This window comes from Mustela nigripes, chromosome 1 (genome assembly GCF_022355385.1).
Source record: "Mustela nigripes isolate SB6536 chromosome 1, MUSNIG.SB6536, whole genome shotgun sequence".
Taxonomy (NCBI): domain Eukaryota; kingdom Metazoa; phylum Chordata; class Mammalia; order Carnivora; family Mustelidae; genus Mustela; species Mustela nigripes.
In genome coordinates this window covers 24,669,612-24,680,179 of record NC_081557.1, presented here as the reverse complement: position 1 = coordinate 24,680,179, position 10,568 = coordinate 24,669,612, and the positions used below count along the sequence as shown (strand labels likewise).

Below are 10,568 nucleotides of genomic sequence, written 5' to 3'. Positions count from 1 at the left end.
GAAACATGGTCTGTGTGTGCCAAGGGTCTCTCAGGATAGTGAAGAAGTTAGATGTGGATATAAATAGTTACATTATGTATGCATATATTTTAGGAACACAGACAAGGGAGTTTCTACTTTCAATGATAGAAGCATATCAAAAATATGTGGTATAAAAATTTTTAATCAATTCATATGATTTCCATGTGATTACATAGTCTCTGGAATTTTCTTTAAATGAAGGTATATAATTATAGAAACTACCAAATAAATATAGACATGTTGGAAAGCTTTGGCTCTCCTATAACAAATTCCTAGCAGCTAATGAGTCACCCAGAAATATGGCACATTTAATGTTACATCTCTGTGTACTAACATTAGCACAGAATCACACCAGGAGAAATAAGAGTGTGAGAACCATAGGTATTTTGAACTCCCCAAATGTGTCTCAACTTCAGAAACACCTGTGCTAAAGAACTTCGTGCGTATCAGCCGTGATGACTCAAAAGATTTTATAACTATGTGGGACTTTGCATTGCCAGATTTTCTTCATTGTGATTCAGAGGCAACCTAGCACTGAACTATAAAATATAGACTTTGTAAAGTCTAGGTAGAGTTACGTTACCCCTCAAGGAGCTTCCGATCTATAGACTTATAAAACAGACTGACTTTTAGAGTTAAAATTGTTCAGAGTCACACGGAGACTACATTTTTAAGCCAGAATCATAATGGCTTTTCTACTAAGTTCATGTTATAGAAAATGCTGCATATTCTTCAAAATAACAGAATCATTTTGTTAAATTAAGCAACAACATTCATATTTGTTTTAAATAAAATTCCTTCTTCCATTCTCTTTTGAAACATAGTATTTGAGGATTTAACCCTCCATTTCTCATTATCACTATTGTCTAACCCCCACCAGTTTAGTGCCCTCTATCTTTGAAGGCTTTTTAACTTGCTACATTGTGTTTGCATTCTAAGTACTGCTATCATTGTAGTTAATTTGTGTGAACAGCATAGATTATCCTGTGAACTTATTGAGAATGCCTTACTGCTCCTGAGACACACCATGTCCAAACTGGACCTCATGGTCTAGTTTTCTTCTGCATTCCTCATATTGGTTTTCACCCATTCCATAGTCTAGCCCCTCAGGATGAAATGCCTATGGTTGTCTTGGATTCTTCTTTCATATTCTTTGTTTTATTCTAATAAAATCCTGTCAATTCTGTTTTAAAGATGTTTCTCCTTTACACTGTTTCCCTTCTTTCTTTAGTTCTTGCCACAGCTGTATTCTTTCTGGTCTTTCATACTCTGCTTTTCCCCTAGATGATCTTGCTATATCCCTCAATTTTTATGTTTATTATTTATTTTGGAAAAGTACACAATGGATTGCAACTGCATCTCATTCAGACATTTTTCCTTTATTACCTTTCCTTTATTATGAGAGTTTTGCCAGTTCATAGAAAAAGTGGAAAGTATTGACATGCTAAGATATAGACAAAACTGTCCTTTTCACTCCTTGTAATATTAGTCTCCCCATAAAGAATATGGAATAACTGCATCCCATATTTAAATTGAATTCTAGTTTATATATCTCTGAAAAGTTTTGTAGACATCTACATGCAGACCTTATAAATTTCTTCTATGTGGTGTTTCTAGATTGTATTTTACAGCTATTGTAACACAAAACTTTTTCCTTTGTATTTTCTAACTGGTTGTCATTGTTTTATATAAAAAAGTAAATATTTGTTAATTTAAAAATATTCTTATTCAACTCTCTCCAATTCTAGGAATTTTCAGCTTATTATATGGGAATTTATGGGCATGTAATATTATCATCTTAAAATGTTTATAAAAAATAAAAAATTTAAAAAAAATTAAAAAAAATGATAATTTTCCTACCTCTTTCTTTTTAATATTGTCTAGATTTGGGATAGAACTTCCAGGAAAATGCTAATAGTCAAAATAGTCTACATCATTGTCTTGCTTTTGCTGTCAGTGGGAATGTTTCCAATGTTTCATTAAGTATCATGCCAGGTATTGTTTTATGATATCATGTTCTTTAGTAACTATCTTATTCTTTGCTTCTTAGAGTCTTAATGAGGAGCAGGTGTTTTTTTGTTTGTTTGTTTTCAATTTATTTTATTTTATTTCTTTTCAGTGTTTCAGCATTCATTGTTTATGCACCACACCCAGTGCTCCATGCAATATGTGCCTTCCATAATACCCATTACCAGGCTCACCCAACCCCCCACCCCCTCCCATCCAAAACCCTCAGCTTGTTTCTCAGAGTCCACAGTCTCTCATGGTTTGTTTCCCCCTCTAATTCCCCCAACTCACTTCTCTGCTCCACTTCCCAATGTCCTCCATGTTATTCTGTATGCTCCACAAGTAAGCAAAATCATATGATAATTGACTCTCTCTGCTTGACTTATTTCACTCAGTATAATCTCTTCTAGTCCTGTCCATGTTGATACAAAAGTTGGGTATTCATCCTATATGATGGAGGCATAATATTCCGTTGTATACATGGACCATATCTTCTTTATTCATTTTTCCACTGAAGGGCATCTTGGTTCTTTCCCCAGTTTGGCAACTGTGGCCATTGCTGCTATGAATATTGGGTTACGGATAGCCCTTCTTTTCACTGCATCAGTATCTTTGGGGTAAATACCCAGTAGTGCAGTTGCAGGGCAATAGGGTAAATCTATTTTTAATTTCTAAGGAATCTCCACACTGTTTTCCAAAGTGTCTGCACCAACTTGCGTTCCCACCAACAGTATAAGAGGGTTCCCCTTTCTCCACATCCTCCTCAACACTTGTTGTTTACTGTCCTGTTGATTTTGGCCATTCTAACTGGTGTAAGGTGGTATCTCAATGTGTGTGTGTGTGTGTGTGTGTTTTATTTTAAAGATTTTATTTATTTATTTATTTGGCAGGCAGAGATTAAAAGTAGGCAGAGAGATAGGCAGAGAGAGAGAGGAGGAAGCAGGCTCTCCACTGAGCAGAAAGCCCAATGTGGGACTCGATCCCAGGACCCTGGGATCATGACCTGAGCCGAAGGCAGATGCTTTAACCCATTGAGCCACCCAGGCACCCCTCAATATAGTTTTGATTTGAATCACCCTGATGGCTTATGATGATGAACATTTTTTCTTTTTTTTTTTTTTAAAGATTTTATTTATTTATTTGACAGATCACAAGTAGGCAGAGAGGCAGGCAGAGAGAGGAAGGGAAGCAGGCCCTCTGCTGAGCAGAGAGCCTGATGCGGGGCTCAATCCCAGGACCCTGGGACCATGACCTGAGCCGAAAGCAGAGGCTTTAACCCACTGAACCACCCAGGTGCCCCAATGATGAACATTTTTTCATGTGTCTATTAGCCATTTGTATGCCTTCTTTGGAGAAGTGTCTGTTCATGTCTTCTGCCCATTTTTTTTTTTTTGATGTGATTATCTGTTTTGTGTGTGTTGAAGAGCAGATGTTTTTGCTTAAATTTTTAAAATATTTTAATTATTTGACACAGACAGGTATCACAAATAGGCAGAGAGTCAGGCAGAGAGAGAGGGAGAAACAGGCTCCCCAAAGGGCAGAGAGCTCAATGCGGGGCTCAATTCCAGGATCCTGAGATCATGACCTGGGCTGAAGACAGAGGGTTAACCCACTGAGCCACCCAGGCACCCCAATATACCTTAGATTCCAGGTATGTTTTCAATGCAACATTTTTCCGCCATGGTATACTTTAAAATTTCCCTTCTAGATTTTTTATTTTTAAATTCTGACTTTTTAATGACATGGCTAAATTATTGTGTAAAATTTCTGACTTATGTGCTCAATTAAAGTTTATTTGAGATTTTATTTTCTTAATTTTCTAAAAGTAAATGTGATATATATTCATATATATATATATTATTAAAGTAAAAAACTCATAACCTAAAACCAACTCTTGAATTTTAAGTTATAAATTTTAACTCTTAAATTTTATATAGTACTCTGTTATCTGCATGTAAATTGCTTAACAGCAGATCTCTAAAACTTGTTCATATTGCATATCTGAAACTCTATGTATCTATTGAATAGTTACTCTCTATTTCCCTCTCCTCCAGACCTTGGCTACCACTATCCTACTTTCTAATTCTATGAGTTTGACTAGCTATCTTACATAAGTGAAATTATACCATATTTGTTCTTCTGTGACTGCCTATTTTACTTAGCATAATGTCTTCAATGTTAATCTATGTTGTAGCATGTGACAGTAATTCCTTATTTTTTATGACTAATATTTCATTCTCCCTATAAAAAATTCCTATTCTTTATTCATCTGATGATGGATATTTAGGTGTTTTCACCTCTTCGGTAGTGCTACAATGAACACAGGAGTGCAAATATCATTTTGATTCTCTTTTCAATACATTTGGATAAATACCCAGAAGTAGAACTGTTGGATCGTACAATAGTCCTATTTTTAATTTTTTGAGTAACTGCCATACTGTTTTTCATAGTGGCTACATAATATTTTCCTTCTTCCTAACAGCACACAAAACTTCCAGTTTTTCCACATCTTTGCCAACACTTGTTTTTAGTTTTTTATTTGTTTGTTTGTTTTGTTTTTTGACAATACCCATTATAACATTTGTAAGCTGAAATCCCATTACAGTTTTGAATTTCCCTGATGATTAGTGATGATCATCTCTTCTTGTTTGCCACTTTTTTTTTTTTTAAGATTTTATTTATTTATTTGACAGAGAGAGTTCACAGTAGACAGATAGGCAGGCAGAGAGAGAGGGAAGCAGGCTCCCTGATGAGCAGAGATCCCGATGCGGGACTCGATCCCAGGATCCTGAGATCATGACCTGAGCCGAAGGCAGCGGCTTAACCCACTGAGCCACCCAGGCGCCCTTGTTTGCCACTTTTAACTCTTCTTTGGAGATATGTCTATTCAAGTCCTTTGCTCATTTTTCAATTGTATTATGTATGTATGTATGTATTTTGCTAACGAGTTGTCAGAATTCTTTATGTATTTTGGAAATAACCTCTTATAGAGTATGTGGTTTGCATATATCTTCTTTTATCCTTAGATTGACTCTTCACTCTCTCCTTTGCTGTCTGGACATTCCTTAATTTTATGTAGTACCCCTTATCTATTTTTATTTTTGTTATTTATGATTTTTGAAATCATTGCTAAGACCAGTGTTGTGAATATGCCCCCCCCACACACCATGTTTTCTTTTAGAAGTTTTATGGTTTCAGGTCCTACATTTAAGTATTTAATCCACTTTGAGTGGATTTTTGTTTATGGTGTGAGATAAGAGTTTAATTCTTTTTCTCTCCCTCCCTTCCTTCCTTCCTCCCCTCCCTTCCATCTTTTTTTTTTTTTTTTAACATGTAGATATTCCGTTTTCCCTGCATCATTTTATTTTATTTTAAAGAGACTATCCTTTCTCCATTGGGAAATCTTTGCATCTGTGTCCAAAAGTTTTGTTGTTGCTGATACTGTTTTTAATCTATGGGAGCTGGCAGGGTTGTCATAGAATGAGAAACATCTGGGTGCTCAGGTGCCATTGTCAAAGCCCCTCTTCCCAGATTTCCATAAGGAGTTTAGCTCAAAACACCTGTCAGGCCATCCCCAGTGCTAGTGGACTCCTTGACCCATGCCAGTCAGAGTTAAGGTGGGGCAGCCCCTCATGGAGAATCCCAGCCAGGTGGAGGAAATATGCTCTAGCTGGAAGGCAGTGTGTGGGAAGGCCTGCTGGGAGTCAGAAGAAGCCAGTAAAGTGCACATCTGGGCTGCAAATCTATAGCTTTCCAAAGAGGGCAAGGGACTGACTGTGGAAGCTGCATGGACTTCTGGTGCAGACCACGAGGGTCTCCACTGGACCTCTGTCAAGGTTCAAGGCCACAGCAACTCAGACACACCCATCCCAGTATCCTCAGGACCAGTTGTTTTTCCTGGGAACTCCAAGGTATCTAAAAGTCATTTCAGGAAGCCATCTGTGCCTATCTCTCTAGCATTTGCCTTGAAAGGCATTACTCAGGGCATTACTCTGTTTCACACTCAGCCCATCTAGAATCAGTGTTGGAGCAGCTGGCTTCTTTATCTAATGCTCTCCATCAGGAAACATTTCCTTTGAACACCATTGGTTGTGGGTGGGTGGGTAGGAGATGGGGCGTAGTCTGGGTGGTTGGAGTATAGGATTTCCCAAGAAGGCAAACAGTGAGTAATTAGAGCCTGCAGTGTGTGCTTTGTAACATAGGGACTTAGGTTGTTTGGCGGTATTCCTGGGCACTATTGCGTTCCATTTATTTATGTGTCTGTTTTTATGTCAATGTTACATCTTTTTGATTGTTGCAGCCTTGTAATTATTGTGAAGTCAGGAACATAGCATGCAAACTCTACTTTTCACCTACAGACTCCCTTCCTTGGCCCCCACATTGCCACTACTAGGGGTCTCCAAACTGTACCAGTTCTGTCTGCTATGCCATTGGACTGAGGCATAGCAGCAAATCTCCTAGTTCTGTTTTGTTCTCTTTGGCCCCAGACACCTAGAGTATGCAGGGCCCTGCAAGCACATCGGAATTTACAAAAAAGGAACCCATTCCTTGTGGTAGTTCTCTGAAAAGCTAGAATACTAGATGCATGTTCCTATTCTTTCCCTTTACAGGGAGGAGACAGGCATTGGGGATTTCTTCCTGCTTGTTGTGTGTTGAGTTAGGGGGAGAGGCTAAGACCAGTGAGCTTGGGCTTGTCCAAATTGTCATTTTTGTCCTCGGCACCTCCCAACGTGATATATTTTCCTATTAGGGCTTAGAGTCAGGCAAAACGGAAACAAGTCCCTTGGGCAGGTCCCCAACTCCCAAATGTCTGACGGTTGCATGATATTTTAGACTTCCTCTTCCTCCCCCTGGGGAAACCCAGAACTCTGAGTTTTCTCATGATTGTACCATGCTGAGCCAAAGGGAGGGACAATGGTGAGTGCCACACATTTTTCTACCAGCTTCAATACAGCTAGGTTTGCCCTCATCTGGGGTACAGGTACCTCTTAATTGTTTCTGGATATGTCACAAAGGGAATTTGTCAATATATTGTTGTTAAGTGTCTCCTTGGGGAATGGAGGGGTTGGGGCTTCTTATCCTGACATCTAGTTGACATTCCGTACTTTATGTTCTTAGGGTACAAAAATCAGTAATATGATTTAAATTGCTATTTGAATTTTCCGTGTCTTTATATTTTTCAAAAATTTCTCTGGGAATCTACATGAGAATTACGTTAAATTTTACCCCAGGGATTGAGTTGTTATTTTCCACTTTTATTTCAAGCTATTTTTGATGTGTATATTTCAAAGTTACGGGATTTTTAAAACTTCATTAAAGTCTGAATTTATAGAATATTAAAAAGTAGAAGTGATGCATGTTAAAAGTTTTTAACTTTAGATTCTAAGAACTTTGCCCTAGAGACTACTCATTAAGTACATATATTTCAACCCCAGCTTTATTTTATGTGTTTGCTTGAAACATAGTCATTTTATTTTTATTTTATTTTTATTTTATTTTTAACCTTTCTGTGTGATAATGTTATCTTCTCTTTAGATTATTTTTTGACCTAATTAAAATATCCATCCTTTAATAGAGGAGTTTAAACCAACTTATTAAAATTATAATTATAATTATATATTTTAAATATTTTGAAATATTTTTAATATTCTCAAGGACTTGAAGTATATCTTATGATTGTAATTATACAATTATAAATGCAACTAAGGTGGTTTCCTTAGCTTTCAAAACATTTCCTAATCATTAAAGCTCCAAGTTTAACATTCTCTTCTATTTCTGTTGTACAGAAAACAAAAGTCTGATAGACTCTTAGTTTCAAGTGTACAATATAATGATTCAGCAATTCTCTGTTACTCAGTGCAAATGAAGATAAGCGTACCCTTAATCCCCTTCACCTATTTTACCCATCTCCCCATCCATCTATCCACCCTCTGGTAATCATCAATTCATTCTCTACAGTTAAGAGTCTGTTTTTTAGTTTCTCTCTTTTTTTTCTCTGCTTGTTTTGTTTCTTAAATTCTATGTGTGAGTGAAATCATATGGTATTCGGTTTTCTCTGACTGATTTCAGTTAGTATTATACTCTCTAGCTCCATCCATGTTGTTTTAAATGGAAAGATTTCATTCTTCTTATGGATGTGTAATATTCCCTTGTACATATTCCCATATACCTATACACCAGTGTGTGTGTGTGTGTGTGTGTGTGTGTGTGTGTATAACACACACACACACACACACACACACACACACACACACACCACATATTCTTTATTTCATCTATTGAGGGACACTTGGGTTGCTTCCATAATTTGGCTATTGTAAATAATGCTGCAATAAACATAGGGGTACATATATTTTTTAATTAGTTTTTTTTCATATTCTTTGAGTAAATACTCAGTAGTGGAATTATTGTATCATATAGTCATCTTATTTTTAATTTTTTAAGGAAACTCCATACTGTTTCTACAGTGGCTGCATGAGTTTGCATTCCCACCAACAGTGCAAGAGTGTTCCTTTTTCCTCACATCCTCGCCAACACTTCTTGTATTTTGATTCTAGCCATTCTGACAGGGATGAGGTGATATCTCATTGTGGTCTTTATTTATATTTCTCTGATGGTGAGTGATGCTGGGCATCTTTTCATGAGTCTATTTTTAATCTCTATGTCTTTGGAAAAATGCCTGTTCATGAATTCTGCCCATTTTTTAACATTGATTCCATCTCTTATTCTATTGTGTTTTATTTTCAACACCTGTTTTCATGACTTTCTGATGCTAGTTCACAAATTCATGTCTTGTCCCACATTGCTGGATCTTTTTGTTAAATTTGGACTAGCTTCCATGTGTAGCTTCTATGTGGTCCACCTTTCATACCCAGCTGATAGGTGAATTTCTTTCCAACAGACACAGTTAGATAAGAAGTTCTCATGCAGTAGTACCCTATATTTGCTTTTCCATAGTTTGGTTCTTTAAAATTTTGAAAGAGATGGTGCATGTAGGGGAAAAAAGAAAGACTAGTGCTTTCAGTGCTGCTTTTTCCATCTCCTCTAAGTAAATACAGTTTTTTTTTTTTTTATTTCTAGATTCCACAACTCCTTGGGTTTCCTATTCCCAGAAAAGAAAAAACAAAAACTTTCAATAGCTTTCTTGGTGTTGAAATATCCACCCAAATGAAGAAAGTGAGATACAGTGACAGCATATGACAATTTTTCTGGATACACAACTTGTTTTTTGAACCACTGGAGAAGAAGATAAAAACAAAGAATATTCTTGACTACTTTTTCCAGGATTGGTGGATTATTTATTGCCCCTTTAAGGAAAATCTTCCATTTATAGATATGCACAGAAATTTATAGAAATTTTGCTAGATATTGAAAATAATTGAATGATCAGACTTTTCTTGCTATGAGATTTTGCTTGTTTTTTTACTATATATATATATATACATATATATATATATATACATATATATATATTTAATTAGTGGAAAATTGAGAGTGGCTCTGTTTTGGAGAGCTAGCCTGTTAATTTTATGTATCTCTGATAATAATTTTGAAGATCAGGGTTTTCTATAAAGTAAACTCACTTTCCCTTATCAAGTAATGTTTTTCACTGCTCCCCAGTAAAAAACTTTACACAACAATGAGGAGAAACACTTATGGTATGATGTTTTCTCTATTGCTTGTATCTTCATGCTTTTCTCATCTACCTCATACTAATCCAGCAATGGTCAAATGACCTGTCATTACAAGGGTTTTCTTTACTTAACTCTCAAAATGTATTCTTGATTGCCCAGATTGAATGCTCTAAAGTTATTTTTTGTCTTCTGTTTTGTATGTATAATCTTGATTCCATGACTGGAATTCTTTGGCAATATGACATCCATATTATGCAATATTAACTTAAGTATTCTTTGGATATGGACAGAAAATTGCAGTAGACATTGTAAGGATATTTAAAATAAACTCTCTGAAACTGGGACTTTTTAAATATCCAATAAATTCTTTGTTGGTGTATCCACAAAGATTCAAATCACTGCGCTGTAGAATAACAAATTATACATTCCATGTGATGTTATAGAATCAAGAGAGAAATGGCATTTTCCAGTATTAATCTGGCAGTGGACCTAATGATGTATGAGTCAGGCAAAGGGTTCAGAAGTACTTATGGGCTGATGAGTGAGAAAGTACCTTCATCAGCTGTTTTGCAACATCCTAGGCATGCTTGTTGGGTAAAAAAAAAAAAAAAAAAATCTTAAATATTTAAAAATCACTAAAGAAGAGATGAAAAAATGAAATAGGATTTGGCAATTTACTAGATTTATGAAGGGAAAAAATTATTGTGTTCCTGGAGTAACCTATTTCAGATATCAAGGCAACCAAGCAGCTAGCAGCAAAATATTTTCATCAAAACTAGCTTGGCCTGCTTAGTAAAACTTCATAAAGATGCTGTCCAATTAAGGGAATAAAATGATGCTGACTCATGTTTGAAACCTGAATGTTAATCAGCAGGTATCAGATTTTTGCCTAAATTACAAATTTGA

General features: G+C 36.0%; 1 non-coding gene across 1 annotated transcript; it reads right to left on the bottom strand.

Moving 5' to 3' along the window:
- Positions 1 to 8,130: 8,130 nt before the first annotated feature.
- On the bottom strand, positions 8,131 to 8,290 carry LOC132009521 (small nucleolar RNA SNORA23). The gene has a single exon (XR_009401987.1). It is a non-coding gene; the product is annotated as a small nucleolar RNA SNORA23 (small nucleolar RNA).
- Between the last annotated feature and the right edge of the window lie 2,278 nt (positions 8,291 to 10,568).